The 25,605-nt window shown below is 55.7% G+C and overlaps 1 long non-coding RNA gene across 2 annotated transcripts; it reads right to left on the minus strand.

The window, feature by feature from the left end:
* LOC123603453 lies at positions 1 to 11,949 on the minus strand. Of its 2 annotated transcripts, XR_006714894.1 has the most exons (6): positions 11,591 to 11,949; positions 6,151 to 6,312; positions 3,915 to 4,067; positions 1,867 to 2,070; positions 668 to 817; positions 1 to 243 (listed from the first exon to the last, which is right to left on the minus strand). It is a non-coding gene; the product is annotated as an uncharacterized LOC123603453 (long non-coding RNA). The 2 variants fall into 2 exon arrangements; XR_006714893.1 differs by lacking the exon at positions 3,915 to 4,067 and having other exon boundaries at positions 11,591 to 11,872.
* Between the last annotated feature and the right edge of the window lie 13,656 nt (positions 11,950 to 25,605).

The raw sequence follows: 25,605 nt of genomic DNA on the forward strand, positions 1-25,605 counted from the left end.
TGCCCCAATGCAGCATATTCTTATTTCCAGTCCAGCAGTGTTCTAGACGTTGTCTGTCCTAAAAGAAGTGGGTTACGAAGCACAGGTAACATGGGCCTACATCGGACCTTTCGGTGAATACCTTTCTCTGTTGCTCTGCCCTCCCCAATTTAAGGACAAGGGGTGTTCCGTGAAAATTCAACAGCGGAGGAGACCCATATTCTCTTTCGCATCGAAGAGTTCATTTCATCCTGTGCAGGCCCCCTGAGGGACAGATTGAAGCATGAAAACCGTGGAAAGGTTGACATTTTTGGATGCCACCGAAACATGCTTATTCCCAATATCTGTTGCTTTATGGGAAGAATGAAATTCCCAGTTCCCGCATATACACGGGTTGGGAGCGGACATACAGAATTAAACAAAATATTAACATCAGATGCACATCTGTTAGGATTTTTGCAGGACGATTCCAGTGCAGACATACCCAAAGAGAGTGGGGCAGTCTTTCAAAGACTTGAATTTCCTCATCCGGAGTATTGTAAATAATGATACCTCATTCACAGCATTGCTGGAGATTAAGTGAGATAATGTAAAGTACCACGAACAGACCAGCATTTGTATCCTTCGCCCACTGAGGCCTCAGCTTCTTTCCCTGTTGGCCTTTTTCATGGAGCATGCTTCCCCTTACCTTTGGCTAGCCCAGGTGAGGGACAGGTCCCAGAGCGAACTTTCAGCTGCTGCCTTTTGCCACCTGTTGTTGGCCTGTTCTGCTTCTGTGGACACAGGCTTTTTATTTTGTAGGCAGTCTACGTTTCTATGTTGGGGAGGTTACCTGGGACTGTAAATAGGGAAACAGGAGCAAGTTTGACTTTTTTATTTTTTTTTTTAACTTTTTAAATTATTTGAGAGAGAGAGAGAGAGAGAGCAAGCGGGGGAGAGGGAGAGAGAAAATCCCCAGCAGGCTCCATGCCGTCAGCACAGAGCCTGACACGGGACTCGATCCCACAACTCTGGGATCATGACCTGAGCCGGAATCAAGAGTCGGACGCTCAACGGACTGAGCCACCCAGGCACCCCAGAAGTTTGGTTTGTTTTTAACCAGAAAAGACGCCACTTCTTAGTGGCATCTCCAGCATTTGCCCTTCCTAGAGGAGCCTGGCAGAAACTGGGCAGATGCCTCCGGGCAGCTGGGCTGATCTAGAGACCCAGTCTTGGGCTTTGCCCAACTGAGGGTTTATCAGACCATTCTGCCCCATATTGAGGCCCTGTTTCTGGGGCCCCGGGGATAGCCCTCTCTTCCAAAGACCCCTCTGGTGTGATACGACGTGAGCCCAAAGTCAGCATCTCAAAAACCAAGTCGCAATACAAAATTGTTCATTCTAGCCCCTCTCTGCCCTTTGATCCATTAAAAGTCATCTCCTGCCTTGGGCCCTCAGTTTTCCTTTAAGAGCCGTGGCTTGGCTTGGATGAACTCCAAGGCTTCTTCCAAGGTGACACCTCTCTAGGGGCAAGTCATTTGTACCACGTGCAGTTTCAGTTATGAGGATGAGTAGTAGCCTTCAGGCCCCGCCAGACCCTTGATGGAGGGAATTCCTATAACCTGTACTACCAAGTACAAACCAGCTGCTTCATTCGATGCACCAGTTTGTCTCTGAGGCGTCAAGGCATTACTTCTTTGGGAGGACTATTGTCTTAACTAAGAAGACAGGGACACCTGGGGAGCTCAGTCGGTTGGGCGTCTGACTTTGGCTCGGGTCTTGTGGCTCCTGAGTTCGAGCCCCATGTTGGGCTCTGTGCTCACGGCCCAGAGCCTGGAGCCTGCTTCCGATTCTGTCTGGGTCTCTCTGCCTCCCTCCCCCCCCCCCCCCCCCCACCCACCACACACACCCTGTGTGTGTGTCTCTCTCAAATATAAGTAAACACTTAAAAAATTATTTTTTTAAATAAAAAGAAGACAGAAATTGTTGAGTTCTCTGGGTGCCGTGCTTCCCTGGAGTGTCTATCTTTTCCTTCTTGAACCTGGGAAGAGTCTACTTTAGGATGACAGGTGAGCCTTCAGAGAGATTCTCCATGGGGCCTCTCTGGCATCACCTGGGGGAAAAGGAGAAGTGGGCGTTGACAATTAGGTCCTTGGCTTCCCAGTATGCCCCCCCACCACCCCCCCACCCCTGCCCAGAGCAGAAAAGGGGTGGGGGCATGGGAAATGAACTTGTTCTGGAAAGCTGCCTTGAAAGAGAGGCTGGGCTCTGCTCCCTTTCGAACACAAGGTGGCATCGCGTTGGTATTAGCCTCGCCTGTGTCAGCACCCAGAGAAAGACTGCCAGCCCCTCATCCCAGGCCAACCCAGACCAAGGAAGGTGCCTACTGGGGGGGTCACCTTGTACAGATAAGGTAAACACTCCCCGTTCCTAACAAGCATGCTGAGGCCCAGAGTGGCTGTTAACGCCGATAGCAGAGATCTGACTAGAACTCTCGACCCTTAGTTCAGTGCTCTTTCTACGAGGCTGCCTCTTGATTCTCAACAGCCCTGAGTTGCTCTTTCATTCACCGGGGTCAAGGAAAACCCCTTTTCTCAGCCTCCCCACCAAGGCAGCCCACAGCCTGGGGACCCGAAGGGAAGGCAAGGTGGGCCCACCGCTGAGGTGAGCGGGGGGTTCATACGGGCGAGAGGAACATTGGCCCAAGGGGTTAAAGAAGGGGGGTTTTGAAAGCATCCACACCACTGATGGTTGGCCTTTGAAGTCACAGAGGAATTTCTGCTGTGGCCACCTATGAATAAGGCTAAAGGAAATGTCACGGAGTCAGCTTAGGGAGCTGCTTCAATAGAAACTTCAGCCAAGGCCAATAATAAATGGGAGTTACATAACTCAGCAGGTCACAGCACTAACTAAGCCCTTTATAGGCCATCAATCCACATTTGTTTCCTGGATTTTATAACTGCTGCTGAAAAGGGGGAGCGGTGGGGGTGAGGATTAGAGGAAGAGGGCTGTGTGGCCGGACTCCGACTCCAAGCCCACACCACTGCTGGGGTTGGCCCCTGGGCATCCAGACGAGGGACCTTGTGCCGGGGAACCCGGACTCCCCCTGTCTCAGACTGCTCTGAGGAGCCACCAGCTTCAGGTGGCCCTCAGTTTTCTGTCACATGACAGGGTTGGGCAAGATGAATTCTAGGATCCCTTTCCACCCCACGGTTCTAAACATCAGGAGCAAAAGGGTAGGAATCGGGACCGCCTAGGGCCGCTCCCACCCGCACCACCACCACCAAAGGTGGTTGCAAGAAGCTGTTGGGTCCTCTTCGTGGCCAAGGGGGAGATTGAGACTTGAAGCTTAATGGGGGCAGGCCCAAGGAGGAGATGAGGCCAGCCTGGGTGGGCTGGGAGCCAGGTCCCTTGCTGCGGCCTCCGCCATGGCCTGCACGTGCTCTAGACCAGAGGGCCCCCCATGCATGCGTGCGCGCGTGCACACACACACACACACACACACATACACACGGGTCTGATCCTCAGGCCTGGGGAGTTCGATGCCTGAGAGTGTTCAGGGTTGCTCCAGGGCCCTCGTCAGGTGGTTATGAATGTCCCAAACCACAGCCAACAGACTCCATAGGTGGCTTCTGCCCCTCACCCCCCTGGGGTCAGGAAGACCACTCCTAATCACCCGCATGCCGTTCAGAGCTCCTCCGTCCTTGCCCAGCCTCCTGCACAAAGCTGCAGCAGAGAGGGCCCAGTGCAAAGCCGGAGGAAGGGCCTGGGAGCCACGCTTGGTGGGGGCGGGAGGACGGCAGAAGGCTTGTGGCTCTGGAGAATGGCGGGAAAGCTGGATGCGAAAGCTGGATGCGAGTGCGAACAGCCAGAGGGATGAGGGTTCTCGAAGCAGCGACCAGGCTGCCCGGCCCTTCTTAGGGGCCAGAGCCCAGAACTTTCCTGATGGGAGCACACCTTGGGCAGGACGCCCCTGGCCAGCCAAGGAGCCCTCACAGAAGATGTCGGAGGTGGGATGGTCCACAGCCTCAGCGCCCCTGGGAAGGCAGGAGCATGGGGCGCTTGGGAGGAGGTGGGCAGTTTCCCAGGCGTGCCAACAGCAGAGCAAAACTACAGAAGAAAAGGGAAAAGTCGGGGTGCCCCACCATCAGCAAGGAATTTCCAACTTAAGACAAAAACGTTTCCTCAGAGACGAGACTCCTGTGGCAGGAGAGTGCTCCTACCTAGAGAATGGTCCAGACCCTTTCGTGAGGCCCTTTCACTGGTACTCAGCCTGTCTGAAGTCCTTGGGTCTGGTCTCCGCCCTTCCTCAGTGCTTGCCCCCCCCCACCCCCCCACCCCCGGGCCGCTTCCTGTTCAGGAACAGCTGCAAGTCTGGGCTTGTCCCTCTGGTCAGCTGGGCTTCCAGACAGACATCCCAGCCTGACACCATCGCTGGGGTTTGGAAGGTGGTGGTGCCCTGTCTGCCCTCGACACCCACTCCCTCCTCACACCACATTGAACAGGTGCCTTAAGCTGAGACCCAGAGGTGGGGGGAAGGGGAGGGGTGGTTGTGGTTTGAATCCCCTGGATCCCCCAGTCTCAACAAGAGGCCCCCAGAAAGGGGACCACAGGGTCCCACTCTTTCAACTGGCCTGACCCACCCTCCTCGAACGCAACCCCATAGGCTATTCTACCTGAGTCAGGTAGACCAGCAGAGCAGAGCTCTGGCCAGGGGGTAAGGGTTCGGATCCGGGCACCCCGGCCCCGTCTCAGGGGAGACGGCAGCGCCTTATTTGGGAACAGTTTTTGTAGCGAAGACACTTGACCCCACGGCCACCGAGGCTGAAGGAAGGACAGGTGCCAGCTGAAGTGAGCTGGCCAGCTCCTGGCCTCAGCTCCACACCACCTTCAAAGGTCTTCTTGGTCATCTCCCTGCCTCTGCACAGGGCTCCTCCGACACAAATCCTCCTCTCCGCCTGGGGTCTTCCTGCTGAGTCTGAGGATTTTTTCCTCCGGTCGTCTCCCCTCTCTCTGCCCCCCAAGTGCAAGCGAAGGGGGCGGGCGGATGGATCACAAAGAGACCGAGGGAGACCCAAGGCTTGAGAGCAGAAACGGTGAGTGCCCAGGTTCCAACACAATTCACATGCCAGGAGGGCGGGCTCCTCCTTCCATGGCCTGCTTTTTCTTTGTTGAAAGGCTTAAGTGAGCACCGGATGGACTGTTCTAGAAACTCTGCCCCAGGCAGGGTAGAGCAGAAACACCAAAAGCATTGCGGAAAATTCTGTGACGGTGAGAGGGTGGTCGGGATGTGTGCCCATCCCACCTCTGCCCACCTAGGCACAGCTAGGGTGTCCCAGGCCAAGAAAAGGCCTTAGGACAGGAAGGTCCTTTGCGAACACAGGGCGGGAGGTGGGCCTGGTCCCGGGGTCCTACGTTTGCACTGCTTTCCTCAACCCTCGAGGCAGTGGTGAGGCAGGGGCTTCCCCAGCGGACAGAGGACTCAGAGACCAGGGTCTCTCTCCCCGGACACGAGGGGCAGGAGGAGACTCTCTTGTGCGACCTCTCTGTATTTAGCGGCCTCCTGACCTCTACCCACCAAATGCCAGTAGCACATGCTGTTGTGAGAACCAAAAATGTCTCCTGGCATTGCCAGATGTCTCAGGAGCAGACGCACACCCGCTGGAGAACGGCGTTCTCACCCAGCAGGCGTCCAGAGATTCTGGGACAGGCCCACATTTGAATCTGGATGGTCTGCCGCCTCTTTGGGGGTAAAAGTCCCCCTTGAAAATCTCTCCCCAGAATAAGGCTCCTGCCTTCAATTTCAAGTTTATGGGCTCCAGGGGCTCATTCATGGAGTGACTGTTAAGAGTAGCTGCCTCCAGAGAAAGCGGGTCTGGATGGAAAGCCGGCTGAGTCAGCCGGCCCACCTCCCTTGGGGGGGGGGGGTGGCTGCTGTGAGGGCCCCTTGGGGACCCCTTGGGGGTGAGTGTGAGCTGGGAGAGAGACGTGAGGGCGGGGCAGTGGGAGGCGCCCCCTCCCCCCACCCCCCCCCCCGTGTGGCCACGCCCCTGCATGTCCAGCAGCCCTGAGGCTGGGCAACCTCCCTCACCAGCTCGCAGATGGGTCGCCCTGACTCATGACCACTGGATGCAACCTGGCGTTGTCTCATTCCAGAAGATCCCTGCTATGGCTGAGTGACCTCAACACTTACCCAGGTGGACCTGCCCCTAAAGGCCAGTGGATGGGACCAGTGGACTCAGGAGGTGGCCTTTGGTTCTGGGTTCTGGAATGCGATGACGGAGGCAGTGGTGGGGAAGCTTGTAGACTCCAGGAACTTCCGCTCCCCCTGCTCTGTCGCATGCTGTAAAGACACCTGGAACGCAACACCAGCTGCTAGTTCTCATTCCAGCTCTCTGGCCTCGGGTTCCCGGTCTGTGAAATGGAGGTGTTGGACTGAAGGAGGGTCTCTGACAGCTGATGTGCACTGAGCATGTCCTATGTGGCAGGGTATTTACATCCATCCTATCATATAACTCATGCAACGCTCTAGGAGGCAGGCACTGTGATTACTATCCTCATCTTACAGCTGAGGACGCTGAGCTCAGAGAAGTTCAGTAACTCGCCCAAGGCCACACAGCCAGTCAGTGGAGGGGGCTGGGCCCGTACCCAGGTCTGGCCCAGCGTCATTGCTGAGGGCAGCCGTCGCTCAGGTGAGAGGCCGGCTGACTGGGTAGTGGCCATGAGTATCAAGGCTGGAAGAGGGAACACAGAGCGAGGAGGGGCCGGACCAGGCACCCAGCCCAGTGCTGGCAGGAGTGGAAGATGACTCCTGGGTTTGGAGCCCGAGGGACAGGAGGGCGGTGGTGCTATTAATAGACAGGAGAGTCAGGAGGAGGGGCAGGTTTAAGGCGAGATGATAGTGCATTCTCAGACACGTTGATGCTCATGTGCTCATAGTGGGACATTCAGGGCGAGATCCAGTATGATTAGGAAAGTTCAACGCGTACAAAAGTACCTCCAACCAGCAGCAACCCCCCCCTTACCAAAATCGAACCCCCAGAGCCCTCGGCCACCAGCCCCGGGCTGAGGCTGCCCGGCGGGGTCTGCCCGAGCCCAAGTTCAAGTCCCACACTGACCGCTGGGGGTCACCACTGCCGCACAGAGGGAGGTGCGGCAGGCAGGCGTGCCACAGGGTCCACCTAGGGGAACACAGCGGGGCAGAGGGGGCAGAGGTTTCGCCTTGTTTTAGGCATGGGAGGGGAGGCTCACAAGACTCTGAGCTGCTGCTTGTCCCCAGGTTCCCAGGCATCTGGCAACACCACGGGAATTTCCGATTTACCTCCCGTCAAGTTCTGGGGACCTTAGAGCCCGAAGAGGAGAGAGAGCGGAGGAGCCCCCTTCCCTGAGGGCGCCGGGAGCGCCACGGGCCCAGCCGGTGGGGGGACACCGTGTCCAGGGCGCTGGGGGCCGGCGACCTCGGGCAGCTGAGCCGGGAGCAGGAGCCCAGCTGTTCCCAATCTCGAGTCTCCCCTGACATTTGCGTCAGCAGCTCTGCCCTTTGACCTTTAATTCCCGGGAGTGGAGGGTGGAGGCAGCTTTGGCGATCAGGCCTAATTATTTGCAATTCGATTCAACCAGCAGTTTATTGGGGTTTGGCCTGGCCGCCTGCCCTCCCCCCCGCCCCCCCCCCAGTTTATAGCCTTGGCCTCCTTCGGAAGCTGGAAAGAACACAGGGCAGGGGTGGTTCCACCTGGGACACACCCCGGTTCCTCTTGTCTCCCGCTCCTGGGAGGGGCCTGTGGGCAATGACGCTTATAAAAGTGCTTTGAGACCCCCGGACAGAGGACGTGTCCCCATGGACACACCCAGTTCTGCCCGGTGCCCCCTGGGGCTGGCCTCCGGCTCCACTCCGGGCTTGCTGGGACACGTCCCAGGGTGGGTTGGCCAGGCCTGGAGGCGCTGGCCTCCCAGCCGCCTGTGAGTGGGTGCAGGGCTAGGAGGGGGGCAGACACCGCCCCAGCCACGGGGCTGCCCAGGTCCCGGGTCTCCTGTCGGTGTCTGGTGTCCCTCTATATTTGTCCTCTCCAAGGGGCAGGCAGCCAGCCGGCCCCATGACGTCTCCTCCGGGCCTGGGCTATTTTGGAGCCGGCCTTGGGGGGCTGGGGGAGGCAGGGGTGAGCGGTAAAGGAATGTTTCCTCCCAGCTCCAGGTCAGAGAAGAGGCTGAGGGCGTGTGGCACGGGGAACCGGCCTTGTGGCCTTTCTCAGAATTCCCTGTGCAGTTCCTCAGCTGTTCCTTCTGCTAGGGTTTCCTGGGGATGCCTGGGCTCCGGGGCTGTGAGGGCTGTCTGGGCAGGAACCCCAACCTCTTCTCCGCTCTCGGGGTTTTTCCAGCCATTGAGACATCGTCCCTCGGGGAAAACACAACTCCCTCCACTCCGGGTCTCACCTAGGACCAGAGCTAGCCCAGTGGCTCCCATCCGTCAGATTTCTCAGGGCACTGACATTTCCAGAAAACAACCTAGGATCTGACACGGTCACCAGGTTTGTATTTTGCTGAGTTAGGGACATTAAAAGAAAATGTCAAAGGAAAGGTCCTTTTAAATACACACATGCACACGCACGCACACATGAAAATATATAGTACAAGTGAAAGGGCCTTGCTTCACATCGAGTGGGTCTGGCTCTGTGAAAACCTCACTATGTTGTCCTTATTTTTCTCATTTTGCCACAAACAGATGAGAATATGGCAACAGCTGGCAGTGGGCACCCTGTCCGTGGGCTCACATTCCAGGAACCACTGGGCCCTTGCAGTCCCCACCTGGGCCCAAGGACCAAGGTCAGCAGGGGACCCCCTCCCCCCCACCACTACCCTCTCCCACTCTCATGCAGCACTTTGCTGCTTTCCGTCCTCCCCCCACCCCCAGCCCCAGTGTTTGCTGGAAGGGAGGTTGAGGACTGGTCTTGACACAGCTCTCAGGCTGTCTGGTCACTGTGCTGGTCACTGGTGCGGCCTGGCTGTCCCCATGCCCCTTTGAACCCCATCTGGACAGAGCCTCAGGCACCCGGAACATCGGATACGTCCCGGCCTGTGATCTGAGACTAGTCCCAAAAGCTCCCTCCCTGAGCGTCCGTCCGTTCCTTGTTCTATAAAATGGGTATACTGACTCCTCGTGAGGATTGAGTGAGAGAGTGTGAAAGTATTTTGTGGACTATAAAGCTTGGGCAGGGGTGGTTATTATTATTATGAGAAACTAGTAAATGGCTGAAGAAAGAGCGCCCCAAAAGCTGATCTCAGCTTCTGGGCACAAAGACAGTGCTCGCACCCACCCCCGTGTCTGTGATCTCGGGGCCCCTCCAACCCCACAAAGGAGCCTAGCAAGTCTGATCCCTGTGAGTCAAGGCGGCCTGGTCTATACCAAGGTCTTCTGCTTGAAATAGGGCCCGACCTCTGGCCTGTGCTCAGAGAAAGGGTCTGCCACTGGCAAAGGCTTCCATTTACTCGTGGTGGCCCCCCTGCGTGGTTATGGGTGTTGTCACCCCCTCAATTGTGGACAAGTGTGTGGAAAGCCTCCCCAAGAAGGAGGCCCTTTGGGGGGGATAAGGAGCCTTGGGTCTGAGGACTCCGGGAAGGTCCCATCTCTGAACTTCAAGGTATCCACAAAGGAGCCGACGTGAAGGACTCCCTGTCCCCCATCATCCTCTGTTTCTGGGGCAGAGACTAGGAAATACACCAACCCGTGTTCCCAGGCCATTTCCACCACTTCCTCTGGCGAGTGGCTTCAGACACGTCCCTTTGCCTGTCTGAGCCTCAGTTTCCTCATCCGCAAAATAGGGATAAGAGTCCCTAACTCACGGGGGTTGCTGTAAGTGTCTATGGGATTATGTGTGAATGCCCCTGGAGGGGGCTCACTCAAGAGGTCCCTCTCCCACCTTCCCACGAGGCCTTGGCATAGCCAAGCTCACCCCCAAAAACAACCAAAGTGTCCTCAGGAAGCGTGGGCCCGTGGCTGAGCTGCCTCCTCCACCAGTAGAGGATCCCCGGGAGGTTTCCTCGTCCCAGCCAGGCCCCGGCTCCCCCCCCCCCCCTGCCCCTTCCCCCCAGCTGCTCGGCAGCCAGTTGTCATGAAGTCATTGCCACCTTCCCCAGCCTGCAGCACCCCCCCCCCACCTCCACCCCCGTGCTGACATCCCATTTGGCAAAGAGGTTGGAAAAGCCGCTGACTCTTCCAGACCCTGAGTTCATGGACTGGTCAGGGCCTGTCAGCCACAGGCTGACCATGTGGGCAGAGGGGGTTTACAGAGCGAGGGAGAGGCCCCTCCAGGCTTTCACTCCCTGCCTCAAGCCAACCCCAGCTTCTGAGACACCCCTCCACTCCTCCAACACAACACACACACACACACCTCCACGTACATACCTGGACCTAGGTACGTGTGACTTGCCCCCCCCGACCCTGCACACTTGTATACACACTCTCCCCTTTCTGCTCCCACGGAAACCGTCCTACACACACACACTGAGATACCCACTCCCTCTCCACGTATAGAGTCTTTTACTCAGCCACTTACCCACGTAAACACCCTCTGAACCCACGTGGGGCTGCACGCACACATGCGTGTGCCCACACGGCATCTCCTGACACACTGCATGGGTTCCTGGCCACCACAAGCCGCTCAGAGCTGGCCATTCCTGACTTTCACCCCCGGCCTGTGCCCTTGGGCCCCTTCCAGCGGAGAGGAACACTCACAGACAGAGCCGGACTCGGAGTGGAGAGTCTCTGAGTCCCTAGACCAGGACCCCAGGCAGCCAGAGCCGAAATGGCTCATCCCAGCTGACCCCCCTCAATCTTATTTGTGGAAACTGTGGCCCAGAGAGGGCAAGGGGATGGTCAAGCCACACAGCCGAAGTTCTTCCAAGTATTTCAAAATGCCTGAGAGCAGGGTGGAAAAGGAAGGAAGCACCCAGGCTCCTCCCTCCCTCACCGCCAGCCCCCTCAGACCTCCTGACTCAGTTCTTCCCTTCCCTGGGCAGAACCAGCCCCACGGCAGCACCATTCCTCCAGGATGACTGCCAAGACCGGGTGTTGTGCGAGACGTTCGCCCTCTGCCCTGGGTGCGGGTCACGAGAAGCTGCACAGGCGGAGGGGACCCACTGTTGAGACAAAACCTTCCCGGGCCCTCTTGTCCCCTGCCTCAGTTCCCCTCCTCAGGACTCAAGACCCGCAACAGCTGCCTGGACTGTGGCTCCAGGCACTGCCTTTGTGCCCTAGACCATCAGCTCTGGTGCCCCGCTGTTTCCCATCGGCCAGCAGTGCGGGATCTGCCATGGGTGGCCGTGTCACCTTGGGCCAGTCACTTGCTCCCCAGAGCCTCGGCTGCACAGAGGAAGAGGGGCCACGGCTGCGGGGGCGTGCAGTTTATCTTAGGTGATTCCAGGGACCGTGTGGGGGGAGGGGGTCCAGTCTCGGGGCTGCCTCCTTCCCACTAAAGGAGGGAGCCCTCTGAGCAGACAAGGCTGGGGAGCCCCCTCTTATAAACAAAACTGCCACCCAGAGCAGACCAACATTTTCAACCTGGGAAGCCACGGGACGAGAGTAGTTCTGAGCATTTCTCACACCTTTCCCCCAAACGCACCCACCTCTCCCAACTCACACGTGGCGGGTTCACCTGAGGGAGCCACGGGGCACCAGCTCCGGCCAACATCCTGCTTCCTGCAGGGCCCGGGGCGGGCACACAGGGGTGTTTGTTCATAATGGGCGGCAGGAGATGCTAATCGCTGCGGCTCGCCGGGCCCCAGCTGAAGGTCAGGAGGTAAGGCGACCCGTGGTTATAAATAACCGTGCCTGGCCCGGCCCCAGAGGGCAGTGCTTCATCTGCGCCCCTCACCGGGTCACCCTCCTCGGTCCCTGACCGTGGCAACCTAGCCTCCCAAAGCCCCAACCCGCAGGGATCTTTGGGGGCGAGGCGCAAGGTCACATGGGGCCCCTGGGCTGCCCTTGCCCGCGAGTGGAGGAGACGCAGGTGTTCTCTGCTGGGGGTGGGGCGGGAGGCACCGAGGCGAACACAGCCTCACCTAAGGGCCCAAGGTGCAGAGAGGCCGTGGACGTAATCCGAGGACCCTCGCAGCCCATACCCCTGCACTCTGACCTCCCACGCCAAGCCTGTCCCCCAAGCCCTGCCTCCCAGCTCATGGCTTGAGACAGCTGGTGGCAGGGCCGCCCAGGGTAAGGCAGTCAGGGAGGGATAGCCCCAGGCCCGCTTCTAGGGCCTAAACAGTAACGGTGGCATTTACCTTGGGAATTGACCCCAGAGCTCCCGGCATCCTTGAGGCTTCACGGAGCCAGAATCCCCAGTGTGGATCTTGGGGAGTCTCGGAAATGGGGGCGGGGGGAGAGAAAGTCTGGTGGCACCAATGAGGGGCAAGCACAACACAGGCACGGTAGACATCTGCCCACCACCTCCCTTTGCACAGAAAAAGCAGGTGGGGTTAACCTGCTGCAGGGTGCGTGTCTTTTTCTCCTCCTTAATTTTTTTCTTATTGGAGTTAAATATGCATATAGAAGATTACATACGGAAAATCGCCTAAGTCGGAAGTGTACAAGCTCAGCTTTCCCCAGGGAACCGGTACGCAGAAGCCCCCTTGGGACGCCCTCGCCACCCCCAGAGGGACCTGTCTCCCGACTCCCAACCCCACCTCAAGATTACGTTGGTGACATTCACCCATATATATAGGGCATTTGCTCTCATTACCGGTAGCTTGCCTCCATGTGACTTAACATTTTCCCCTGTTCTACTGTTGATGGACGTTTGGGTAGGTTCCAGTTCCTGGCTGTCATGAACAGTGTCACTGTGAATATTCTAGTTCCTGTCTTCGTGACTCTATGGACACATTTCTGTCGGGTACATACTTATGAGGGGGGCCCGGGGCGTGCATCTGTCTGTCTGTTCGGCTTCGGATGATACGGGAAGAGTTCCTTTTTAATCGACATTTTTTTTAAATTTTTTTTTTTTAACATTTATTTATTTTTGAGACAGAGAGAGACAGAGCATGAACGGGGGAGGGTCAGAGAGAGAGGGAGACACAGAATCTGAAACAGGCTCCAGGCTCTGAGCCATCAGCCCAGAGCCTGACGCGGGGCTCGAACTCACGGACCGTGAGATCGTGACCTGAGCCGAAGTCGGACACTTAACCGACTGAGCCACCCAGGCGCCCCTTAATCGACATTTTAATAAAAGAATGATTTTGCAAGGTAAAGTTTTTGTTTTTTATTAAAAAACTTTTTCTAATGTTTATTTATTTTGAGAGAGAGAGAGAGAGCAAGCAGGGGAGGGGCAGAGAGAGAGAAGGAGACAGAATCCGAAGCAGGCTTTGCACCACCAGCACAGAGCCCGATTCGGGGCTCGAACTCACAAACCACGAGATCATGACCTGAGCTGAAGCCAAGGGTCAGACACTTAACCAACTGAGCTACTCAGGCGCCCCATAGTTTCATTTCAAAAAGTGAGGGGTGTACATGATTTTTTAAAATAGGAAAATACAGGGGCACCTGGGTGGCTCAGCTGGTTAAGCGTCCGACTCTCAATTTCGGCTCAGGTCATGATCTCATAGTTCGTGGGATGGAACCCTGCTTCAGGCTCTGTGCTCACCGTGCGGAGCCTGCTTGGAGTTCTCTCTCTCTCCCTCTGTCTCTCTCCTCCACTCATGTTCGTTCTCTGTCTCTCTTAAAAAAAGAAAAAAGTTAAAATAGGAAAATACAGAAATGCAGAAAAGGGAAAAAAATCACTCAGAGCTACTATTTAGAGTCAGTCATTCAACCAATCAACGGACATTTCCCAAGAGCCTCTGCTGTATCAGACCCTGAGCCAGAGACCCAGGTCCCCCCTCATGGAGTTTAGGGTTTGAGGCCAGGTCGGAAGTGGTGGTGCCAAGGGACAGACCAGGGGACCTGCGTCTCTCCATGGCTTCCACCGGCCCCATCTCACCCACCACAGCTGCTCCTGATAAACATGTAACAGAGCAGCGGGCTTGCCCTGCCCGGCAGCCAGGCTGCTCCCCAAGAACTCAAAATGGAAAGTCAGTGGCAATAACACAATTAATTGCCATCCTGCAAGAAGAGGGCTGCAGAGAGGAGGGCCTGTCGGTAGGGCGAGGGGAAGGCAGCAGGTGTCGGGGCTGATCCCAACAGGCACACAGAGGAAGGAAAACTGGGGGGTTAGCCTGGAGAGGCCGAGGGGCTGGAGGCAGACACATGGGACTTTGGGCTTTTTTTTTTTTTTTTAATGTTTATTTATTTTTGAGAGAGAGAGAGCACGCCCCAGCAGGGGAGGGGCAGACAGAGAGGGAGACACAGAATTCAAAGCAGGCTCCAAGCTCTGAGCTGTCAGCACAGAGCCCGAAGTGGGGCTTGAACTCACAGACCGCAAGATCGTGACCTGAGCTGAAGTCGGACGCTTCACGGACTAAGCCACCCAGGCGTCCTGACTTTGGTCTTTATCCTGAGGACTGGAAAAGGGATTTAAGCAGGGGAGGGAGCAGTTCAGACGGACTTGTTAGCAAGATCGCTTTGCATCCCTATGGCTCGCGGTGACACAAGAGACAAGGCCAGAGACCTTCTGGGGCCTTGAGCTCATGAGCAAGGGGACAGTGTCCTGGAAGGGCCTGGGGCCTGTCTGGTGCAGGCATCAGGAAGGTGTGAGGTTCAGCCCTGCGGAAGGGAATGGGGAAGGCACAGTGGCATTGCAGATGGACAGAGGGTGTGGCTGGCTCCGCTGAGGTTTTGGTGGGTTTCCTTCCCATGTTTAGCAGGTTCTGTGTAGCTCCGAGAACTTGTGAGAGCCAGGTGTGTTGTACCTACCCGAAGAGGGCGGCCTGAGCCACCCCTAGGAGGTGAGAGATGGTTATTCATTTATCTGACAAATGTGTAGGGAAGACCTACCTGTCTGGGGGTTGTTCCAGGTGCTGGGGATACATTGCTGGGCAAAATAATTCTAGTAGAGAAGACATACAAATATATATAAAGTGGGGATAAATCTTAAGAAAAAACCAAACTGGGTAAAGAGAGTAGTGAGTGACGGTGGCGGGAGGGAGTCTATTTCAGATAGGGTGGTCAGAGATGGCCTCTGAGCAGGTGACATCTGAGCTGGGGGAAATGGTCCAGGTAGAGGCCACAGCAAGTGCAAAGGCCCTGAGGCAAGCAATGTTTAGTGCGTCAGAGGAGCAATGAGGAGGCCAGTGTGTGAGGACTGGAGTGAGGACCAGAAGGTAGAGGGAAGGCTGAACAGGGCTGAGGGGAGGTCTTTCCACTCTGGGGCTGGTGGGGAGAGCCTGTGAGGGTTTGTGGAGGGATGGCCTGATCTTGTTTTGTCTTAGAACGATCGCTCTGGCTGTTCTGAGAACAGACTGTAGGGGTGAAAACAGGGCATGGAGCATGGGGGAGGCTCTTATAGAAGTACGAGTCAGAGAAGGTGGTGCCCTGACCAGGGTGGAGGCAGTAAGGGTGGTGGGAGGTGGTCTGACTGCATGCATCATGAGGGCGGGGCCCACAGTGTTTGCTGATGGGCCCACGTGGGGGTGAGCAAAAGCGGGGAGGCAGGAAGGCCCTACTGATGGTTCCCATTCACCAGCCTAAGAACCCCAGGCCTGCCAGCCTCCCTATATCTCCCCTGTCTCTCCCTCAGAACTCCCTCTCCTCTTATCACCTCACCTCTCCTCCTTTCTGCCCTTCTCCCTGGCCCCACCTCCATTTTTCCTGGTTCAGGAGTCCAGTGACCTCATGCCGTCACCTCCCACAGACCAGGGAGGCTGCCCTCAAGAATATGTCCTCCATTTACTCTGCATTGCTGATGACCGGCCAGGCGCCCAGAGGCTGGGAAAAAGTAGATATGGCCCCCAAGTCCCACCTTGGGAGGCGTCCTGCTGGAGAGAAAACCCATTCTCCACTTAGGGCATTTCCATGCTCAGGGCCCCAGATGTAAGGGTAAATCCTGATGTAAGCAAAGCCCGGGGTTCTTTGGGAGCTGACCAAGCACTGGCTGGGATCTGGGGCTAGGTTGCTCAAAGCCTCCTTTATCCGCTCACGACTGAGAGCCGGCTCCTTGGGCCTCTGCTCAGCTCTGGCTGAGGGCGTCCACACAACACGACCCTAAACCCACTGCCTGGAGGCCACCTGTGCCAGGGGAGAGGGCCGGGAGGCGGGGGCCTGCTTCTCACCTGGGCCTTGGTCCCATTTCATACTTCCTGCCCACCCTCTGCCCTGAACTCCAGACTGGGTGCAGGAGGGGAGTTTCAACTAATGTGTCCAAAGTGTGAGCTCCCAGGATCCCTCCAAACCTGCCCCTCCTCCAGCCTGCACCACCCCCCCCCCCAACTGCCTTCTTCCAGAATCAGGCAAACCTTAGCACAGTCCTTCCAGCTCTCACCCAGCATCCAGTCTATCAGAAAATGCTGTCACTCTGCCTTGGAATTAGTCCCTCACCTGCCTCCATCGCCATGACCTGATCTAAGCCAACATCATCACAATGGCATCTGCCCTCGGCCCCTTCACTCTATTCCCAGCACAGTAACCAGGGATTTTATTAAAACATAAGTTAGATCAGGGACGCCTGGGTGGCTCAGTCGGTTAAGCGTCCGACTTCAGCTCAGGTCATGATCTCCTTGTTCGTTAAGTTCGAGCCCCGCATCGGGCTCTGTGCTGACGGGTCAGAGCCTGGAGCCTGCTTCACTTTGGATTCTGTGTCTCCCTCTCTCTTTGCCCCTCCCCTGCTCATACTCTGTCTCTCAAAAGGTGAATAAACATTAAAAAAAAAAAAAAAAGTTATATTTTGTCACGTGCCTGCCCCTACCCTGATTAATCTGGGGAAAAGCCACAGTCCTTTATGATTGCCCCATCTGCATCTCCCCCAGCTCTCCCATATCCTCCCCTGTACCTCTCATCTGGCTCTAGCCACACTGGCTTCCTTGTTCCTTGTATGCACGATGCACATGCCTACCTCAGGGCCTTTGCACTTGTGGTTCCTCTCCCTACAGTGCTCGGCCCCACCCCCTGCTCCCTCCAGCCGGTGTCTCCATGATTTGCTCCTCACCTTCTTCAGGTTTTCACTCATACGTTACCTTTGGAGAAACTTTCATTAACTACCAAATTAAAAGTTAAAGAACACCCCTCATGCCCAGATATTTCTCATCGTCTCCAGTAAAAGGAACCAGGGATTCTTGAGAAATGGCCAATTCTACGGCTGTGTGTGGAGACACACGAGACCAGCCTGGACCATCTCGTAGTGCCAGAAAGTAAGGAAATGCTAACAAACAAACGAAACTAATGCAGGGTGGACATGCCAAAGGGCACCAGAGCCACGCGAAAGAGCTCCCAGCAGCCGAAGCCAGAACAATTTGGGCGACAAAACGAAATACCACTGGATTATAACCCAAATGTAAAATAAACAGCCATGAGTCCATTACAAATAAGTGATTGGATACATTAACAAATGGGGAAGAGGCAACTTTCCCATGTGAAAGAATTTATGTCCTACACACAACTAAGTATAAGGTAGTTTCCTGGATGGACTCCCAGGACAACAACAACAACAACAAAGGAAATTAGGTAAACTAAGGAAATCTGAATAAACTATAGATGTTAGTCAATAATTATGTAGTTAATCGTAACAAATGCACCATTATAATGTGAGATATCCTGTAAGTCAGTAAGAGGAGAAACTTTATGTAGAAGGAGTGGCCTGGGAGAACTGTTTGCACTGTCTTAGTTTTTCTGTAAATCTACAACTGCTCAAAAAAATCATTAAAAATGACCACCCCCGGGGGCGGGGGGTGTGCCTGGGTGGCTCAGTCAGTTAAGCGGCTGACTTCGGCTCAGGTCATGATCTCGCAGTTCAGGGGTTCGAGCCCCACGTCGGGCCCTGTGCTGACAGCTCAGAGCCTGGAGCCTGCTTCGGATTCTGTGTCTCCCTCTCTCTCTGCCCCTCCCCCGTTCATGCTCTGTCTCTCAAAAATATAAACATTAAAAAAAAATTTTTTTAAGTACCACCCCCGTACCCCACATCCCTTCTCCCCACCCCTTTCCCGTTGCATTGGTCACCCCTTAAAAATAGTACTCATTGAACCAAGGCATTTGTTCTTTTCTGTTAACTCTCTAGAATATAAGATTCCTGAGGGTTTTGTCCTTTCCCATTATAACGCGGCACCTGAAACAACAGTCTGACAAACAGTGGGTGCGCAATACATATTTGTTGAATGATAAATTTCTAAAGATAGGCACTGTTAGCTTTTCCAGTTTCTTCCCTCTGCCTAAATACATTTATTATTGTTTCAAAGTAAACACAAAGTCGTAATGTTTCGCTTATTGCCTCTCGTCACTCGCTAGCTCCTGGTTATCATTCCTTGCTATCAGTCTTTGCGTGATCATTCTCATTCTGTGCTATTAGTCATTTTTTAGAAGGTGCTGAGGTTTGCAGGCCTGGTGGGAAGCAAAATGGCTGTGATTCAAGAGAAGGCTCTGGGGCTCCACTTCTCTCCATCGGCTCCGCCACGCTGCCATGTGGGCAGGAAGGATGGAGTGGTGCCAGGGCCGCCCTCTGACATCAGATCCGTGGGCACTAGATCCTGCTTGGTGGTGAACTGGGTGCGTCAGAACCTAGGGATTAAACAGCTTTCGAAATCCACCGGCCTGTCTGCGATCAGCCAGCGGGCCACAGGGCACATGCCCAGCCCTTCTGCCAGCTCAGGGATGGTGGAAAACGCCATCCATGCATACATGTGGGGAAACTGGGGAGAGGCCTCTCACTGGCTGAGCCCAGACCCAAGGATGATGGAGAGCTGAGCTCCTGAGCAGGGGGGAATGGACTGGGGGCTGGCAGACCCTCTCCCCTCTCCCCGGGGCCAGGGGGCCGCGGAGTCTGCCCTGCTGGCCAGTTTCCTGGTGGGGATGGGGGGTCCTCGGCAGGCTTCCATTGGTGGTGGGGGGTGGGAGGCAAGGGTCCTCTGCACCCAGGGGCCATCTGCTTTAAAATCCAGCCACTCCTGCCCTCCTTCCTGGTAGCAATACGGAGCCAGCCAGACTCTGCTAGACGTATGAGTGCTAAAGATAAAAATACTCGAAGGACACATGCCTTCTGCAAACTGCTTTGCTAAATGCGCTGTTCCTTCTGAGCCACATTTCACTCCACCCCCCGCTGGCCCGGCTCACGGGAAGAAGCAGGGACCCGTGGCGGCCTTAAGAACCGCTGAATGTGTGGGGCACCTGGGTGGCTCAGTCGGTTAAGCGTCCAACTTCGGCTCGGGTCATGATCTCACAGTTTGTGAGTTCGAGCCCCGCGTCGGGCTCTGTGCTGACAGCTCAGAGCCTGGAGCCTGCTTTGGATTCTGTGTCTCCCTCTCTCTCTCTGCCCCTCCTCTGCTCACACTCGGTCTCTCTCTCTCTCTCTCTCTCAAAACAAACATTAAAAAAAAGAGAACCACTGAGTGTGTGCAGGCACAGGTGTGCCCTCTGGGCACATGCCTGCTGGCGTCCGGATTCCGCCACACGGAGCCCCCAGGGTGTGCCCACGAGTGGGGGTGGGGGTGCTGTGAACATGCGTGCTTCTGTCTGTGCTTCGGTGTCTTTTGTGGGCTTGCCCTCTCGCAGGCGAGCTCCCGTGGGTTTGCCTGGGCACGAGGGTTTGTGTGCCTGGGTGTGTACACGGGCGTGTGCAGTGAGCCTTGTGAATTGGTGTGTGTGAGTGTGCGGGAGTGGGCGTGCCCCCGTGAAGAGCTGTGTGTATGTTCTTACAGGTGCACCTGGGTATATTCTGTGTGCGCTTGTGATGGGTGCGGAGGACTCTGGCATGTGCCTAGGGGGGTGAACGTATGTGCATGTGCTCAGAGGTCAAGCCCTGAGAAAACAGATGAAAGGGGCCCCGTGCACCTGCTCCGGGCCAACGTGCCACGCCCACACATCCTATGGACAGGACTGTGGTTTTGAATCTCTCGCAGATGAGGTGACCTCTGTTTTTTTCCACACATCCTTATACTTAATCATCCTTGTCCTAAATGTCCTCAATCTGTGCCAGAGACTGTCCTTCGCCCTCCACATCTGGTCTCCTGCTTCACTAGCTCATTGGTTTGTGGCTCTCTAGGCCCTCTAGGGTCTCTAGGCTCCTGAGTCACATATTTTTGGCAAAAGCCCCATTTCGTACACCCTTATGGACAGTCTCGGTGTGCCTGAGTATATACTGAAGGCTCAGAGGAGTCCTCACATGAAGAAACCTGAGTAAGTTAACTCCATACAGGGTTTCCTGGAATGATCTGGAAACTGACATGAAACGATAGCACCTTGCTGGAACCAGTGCTCACTTGGGGGTGTCTGCCGTGCGCTATGGAGATGCCCCCGTGGTCTACAGGCAGCCTCCAAGTCGGGATGCACTTCTCCGGGAGTGTCTGGGTCCTCACTCTTGGCCCCAGGCCTCAACGCCGGTGGCCGGGCAGCCACCCCTTGCCACCCGGCCCTGGCCTGGCTGTCAGGGCAGAGGATGCCAGAGAAGCAGGGAGAAGTGCGACCTGGCCAGCAGAGCCAACCTTCCAGGACTAGAAGCCAAGTTTCAGTGCTCTGCCCCTCGGCGTTGCCCTGCCAGGCCAGGTGCCCATCGCTTCCTCAGCCCCAAGACTTCCAGCAGCCAGGGTGTGAAAGTGCGGTGGTCAGGGGCTGGCAGAGAGCAGAGACTTCCAGCCGTCCCACTCCTGACCTGACCTGACCACTGCTTCCAGAGAATATACTAGAGTCCTGGCTCCCTGCTCTTCTCTCGGCCCCGCCCCCAACACTGAAAGCAAATGATACAAGTAAGACATGAACACAGTCTCTTCCTAGGAGTCAAAGAATACAGAAGGAAAATCCAAACAACGCAAGTGGGACACACTCTGTACTTTTCTGGGACTTGCTTTAAAAAAAAAAAAAAAAAATTAACGATCTGGTCCACGTCAATACATGTTAATCTACCTCAGTATTATTATTATTATTATTTTTAAATCCGTGCTGATGTTCCCCTCACTTATTGGATCGCTCCCCACTGATAAACGTGTCCTTTTCCAATTTTTCGCTACTCCAGAATAGACGACGGTGTAACTAACATCTTTCAACAGATCTCTGGGTGGGAGCATCCGCGGGAAAGATGGATTCCTGCGCCTGGCACACAGGAGTCAGCTCCTGAGAAGAAAAGACCCGGGAGCAGGCGGAGGTTCCGAGTGGACCCCCAGCAGCTGCGATCGCGACGTCCCCCGCGTGGGCGGGCGCCCCAGGCCCGCCGCCCTGCTTGCACTCCCCTCCTTCCTCTCCGGGCCATCCCAGGCTCTCCAACCCCCCCACCCCCACCCCTCCCCGCTCCGGGGCGGTCCGCCCTGCTCTCCCCGCCTTCGGCCCCCGCGGCTGCAAGAGCGGCCCGCGCCTCAGAGGAACCAAAAAAAGCCGGCGCGTGGTGTGCGCGCGAGCGGCGCGGGGCCCTGGCGCTGCTGTTTTTAGTGTGCCTGGAGCCCAGAATATAGACTTAATCACCCCCAGGAAACGCGGCCATAATATTTTTGGTTGCATAAGCAAACTAAATTAGAAATCTGGAGCGCATTCAAGACCTTTAGAGGCGAGCGCGGGGGACCAGGGGAGAGACAGATGGGGATTAGGCGAGCTGAGCATCAGGAGAATAATTTCCTCTTTTAATTTGGGTTCCATCGACCAGGAAAGCAGCATTAGCGGCCCAGTTACGTAACCGGCGTCAGGGCCCGCTCGGATGTGCGGCAGCAACGAGCCGGACCGGGCCCTCCGCCTCTGCACCTGCCCGCCCCGCCTGGCCTGCGGGCGCCCCCACTCAGCCGCCTGGGGAGGCGGGCGCTGGCCTTACCCTGCTCCTCCGGGACTTCTCAGAGAGGGCCAGTGAGTCGTCCCGGGCCACACAGCTGGGAACTGCACTGGGGATCTGAACTCGAGTGGCCTTGAGAGAGGCTCCCAACGACCTTGCGCAGAAACGGCGTGTCCCGCAGCCTCGCAAGCCCAGGGAGCGCTGAGCACAAGCCCATGGCAGCCTTGTATGGAATAATAGAAGATTAGAAACCTAGAAGATGTTTGGCAGTGAGGAGAATGGGCAGGTGAACTCCAGAGCGTGCATACTATGGCATATTCTAGAGCAGTGCAACAAACTGGGGGGTGATCTCTCCATTCAGACATGGACATCTGCCCCAGACAGCCGCGAGGAGAAAAGAGCAGGTTGCAGCGACACGAGCAGTAGAGTCCCATTTATATTAAAAAACAAACTGCCAATCCCTGCAGAACTCTTTCTTTTTTTTTTTTTTAATTTTTTTTTTTTAACGTTTATTTGTTATTGAGAGACAGAGAGAGACAGAGCGTGGGCAGGGGAGGGGCAGAGAGAGAGGGAGGCACAGAATCCGAAGCAGGCTCCAGGCTCTGAGCTGTCAGCACAGAGCCCGAGACGGGGCTCGAACTCACGAACTGTGAGATCATGACCTGAGCCGAAACGGACTGAGCCACCCAGGCGCCCCGATGCGGAACTCTTTCTGCATCTGCAGTGTCCACGAAAGTGGATGCCCTTCAAAGAGCCACAAGGGTGGTCCCTGAACTGATGGGGGCAGTCCCCTTTGGGGGAGGGAGGCAGGGCCTGAGGGAAGGTCATGGGGAATTCACATTTGACTCACCCCAGAATGTGCTGTGTGTGCTTGTGTTATTAGAAACCGACCCCCAAAGACACGAAGGCTGGGGGTAGCCTTGCAAATGGCAGCTGAACTCTGCCTCCAGCCACCTTTGCAGAAAGCAAGACGGAAGGTGTGCGCGTGCCTCATGCTGGAGCAGGGAGGGGCTCAGAGAGTGTCTGTTCCAGCATCTTATGATCTGAACAGGGAAACTGCAGCCCCGGCCAGGGGAGGGACTGGCCCCAGCACCCCACACCAGCTGGCAGCCGGCATGTGGAGGCAGGAGCCGTGAGCTGTTAGCCTGTGGTTTTTCTACCACTAGGTTGCTCTGCCCTGCCAATTCTCAAAAATGCTGGGGTCAGGGCGGTGCAGGAGAAGGAGGCAGGCAGGCAGGAACTACTAGGCATCCATGGCGGGGGAGGGGAGAGGTGCAGAGCAATCTGACATCCATCCATCCAACCGTCCAACAAACACGTTGAGGGCCATGGTGGATTTATAGCATGTCTGCAAATTCTTCCACCCTCTTCCCATTGGAAAGTGGGGTCGCCGTCTCTTCCCCTGAATTGGGCTGACCTTAGTGACTCACTTGTAACCCATAGAATGCAGTGGAAGGCTGGGTCAGAAAAGACCACGCAGCTTTCTCCTGGCTGTCTTAGGACCTTGCTTTGGGGGAAGCGAGGCTACGGAAGAAGGCCAACCACCACCCTGGCGAGGCCACACTCAGGACTTTGGTAGAAAACCCAGCTAAGCTACCAGCCAACCACCAGCATTAGCGACAGCCACGCGGATGCACCATCTTGCGTGTCCAGCCGGGGAGAACCTTCGGGTGACCGCAGCCCATGGCAGACCCCGAGGGAGAACTGCCTGGCTGACAGCTTCCCAGATTCCAGATTCGCGAGAGCACGAGCAAAAATAAAAGAGACAATTTTAAGCCACTCAGTCGTGGGGGTGATTTGTTACAAAGCAGTAAGATCTGAAAGGAGGGTTACTCCACGCCAGGCACCACGCACAGAGGAGTAGAATGATGAATAAGCATGGTCTCTGCCCCCGTAAACTAACCATTTAATGGCGAAGCCGGACACATAAGCAGATAATTATAAAATAATGCGGTAAGCCCAAGGAAGGAGTCATGCACCGGTAATATGGGAGCAGAGCCGGAGTCTGTAATCTAGGCTGGGTGGGGTCTGAAAGTTTTCCTAGGGGAGGGGACATCGAACTGGCTTTGAAAGGTGAATAAGGCTCCTTGAGGTAGGAGATGAGGTGAGGGAGGAAAGGTGTCTCTTTCAGAGCCAGCTGAGTGGCAAGAGTAGAATAGTGTCAGCCCGGGGCGGGGGGGCGGGGGTGGTGGTGGGAGCTCCTTATGAAGTAGGAGACAGACGGAAAGGAAAGGAGGGGAGACTGACCAGGTGGCAGGGATCCCAGATCAGGAATGAGCATGCATCAGGTGGTCCTTACGCCCAATATGTTGAATGTGGTGTCTAGGGGATGTAGGATGGGCCCTGGGGCTGGCTCTTCTGAAATTGGCCGGAGACGTGTAGGTGGGAGCCAAGTGTGGGAGCCAAGGGCCTGGTGATCCATGGTCAAAGTTCCCAGAATGTGTCCCAACAGCTAAGCCGCCGAGAAAGGGCAAGGAGGTCCAGGGATTCAGGTGGGTTGGGATTCAAGAAAACAGTCATTTAACACCTACTGTGTGCCTGGGATTATGTTCTACATATATTATCTAATTTAATCCTTAGGCCAACCCTTCATTGATTCAACAATATCTGTTGAGCAATTATTATATGCTGGGCACTGGACTAGGTACTGGGAACAAATATACTGGTGATTAAAACAAACACCGTCCTTGTGCTCATAGAGCGTAGTGTATAGGAGGAATCTCCATTTGATAAAAGCTCAGAAAGACTAAGTCACTCGGCCAAAGTCACACAGCTGGTGAAGAGTAGGCTGTTTGACTCTATGTCCAGGATGGTTCTGGGCACCAAGGCATGGCAGCTGGCAGAAGAAAGAGGAAGGCTGGGGCTTGAGGGCAGAGGGCAGCCTGATTCCAGGGGCCCAGGTCTTCAGGAAGGCTGAGGAATCGTCAAGGCGAACTTGGGGTTGGCCAGCACCCCATCTTAGGGCGCTTAGGCTCCGTAGGACCCTACGAGGGCAGTGGGATCCCTGTTTGTCAGGAGATGCATCTTGGGACTGGGGGGAGATTTTAGGAGATGAACAGGGCCCAGGGCACAACTTGAGTATCTCCTCAATGATGATGATGATGGTGACCCCGGAGTATCTACTGCCCACAGGGCTCTGCGCTAAACGCTTTCCACACTTCAGCTGTTTGCTATTCACAGCAACCCATTACCAGCCCATTTTACATGTGAGAACACTGAGACTCCCTGGAGGTTAGGTGACCTGCCCGCGGCTACACAGCCAGGGAGGTGGCAAAGCCACAGGAATGGACCCATCTGGCCACCCACAGTGCCTCACACTGGAGCTGGTATACGAACTGGGTGGAGTCCCAGAGAGCCCAGCCTGGAGGCCTGGGGGTGAGACCAGGTACAAGCCACGAGTGTGCCCCACCGGGCCCCTTCCCTAAGCCTCCTCCTCTTCCTCCTCCCAACCCACGGCTGCCAGCTGTGGAGTCTTTCCAGCTCCTATAATGGAAAGGTCCCAGGAGGTCACCTGGCAGGTGAGGAAACTGAGGCACGGGGAGAGGGTGTTAGTCGTCTAAGGTCACCCTGCAAGTCTCTGACAGAGCTGAGTTTTAGTCTAGTGCTTGCCCTGCCCTCCACCCCACCCCCAGCCCCGATTTTCCAGGCTAAAAGTAGGGCCTAACCTCACTCCTCAACACCCAGTGCGTGCACGCGCGCGCACACACACACACAAACACACACACACACACACACACACACACACACACACACACACACACACTTCTTTCCCCAGGTCTCCATTCTCCAGTGGAAAGTATCAATCTGAGTTCCTACCTGCACATCAACTGTGTTTT

Source organism: Leopardus geoffroyi, chromosome E1 (genome assembly GCF_018350155.1).
Source record: "Leopardus geoffroyi isolate Oge1 chromosome E1, O.geoffroyi_Oge1_pat1.0, whole genome shotgun sequence".
Classification (NCBI taxonomy): Eukaryota; Metazoa; Chordata; class Mammalia; order Carnivora; family Felidae; genus Leopardus; species Leopardus geoffroyi.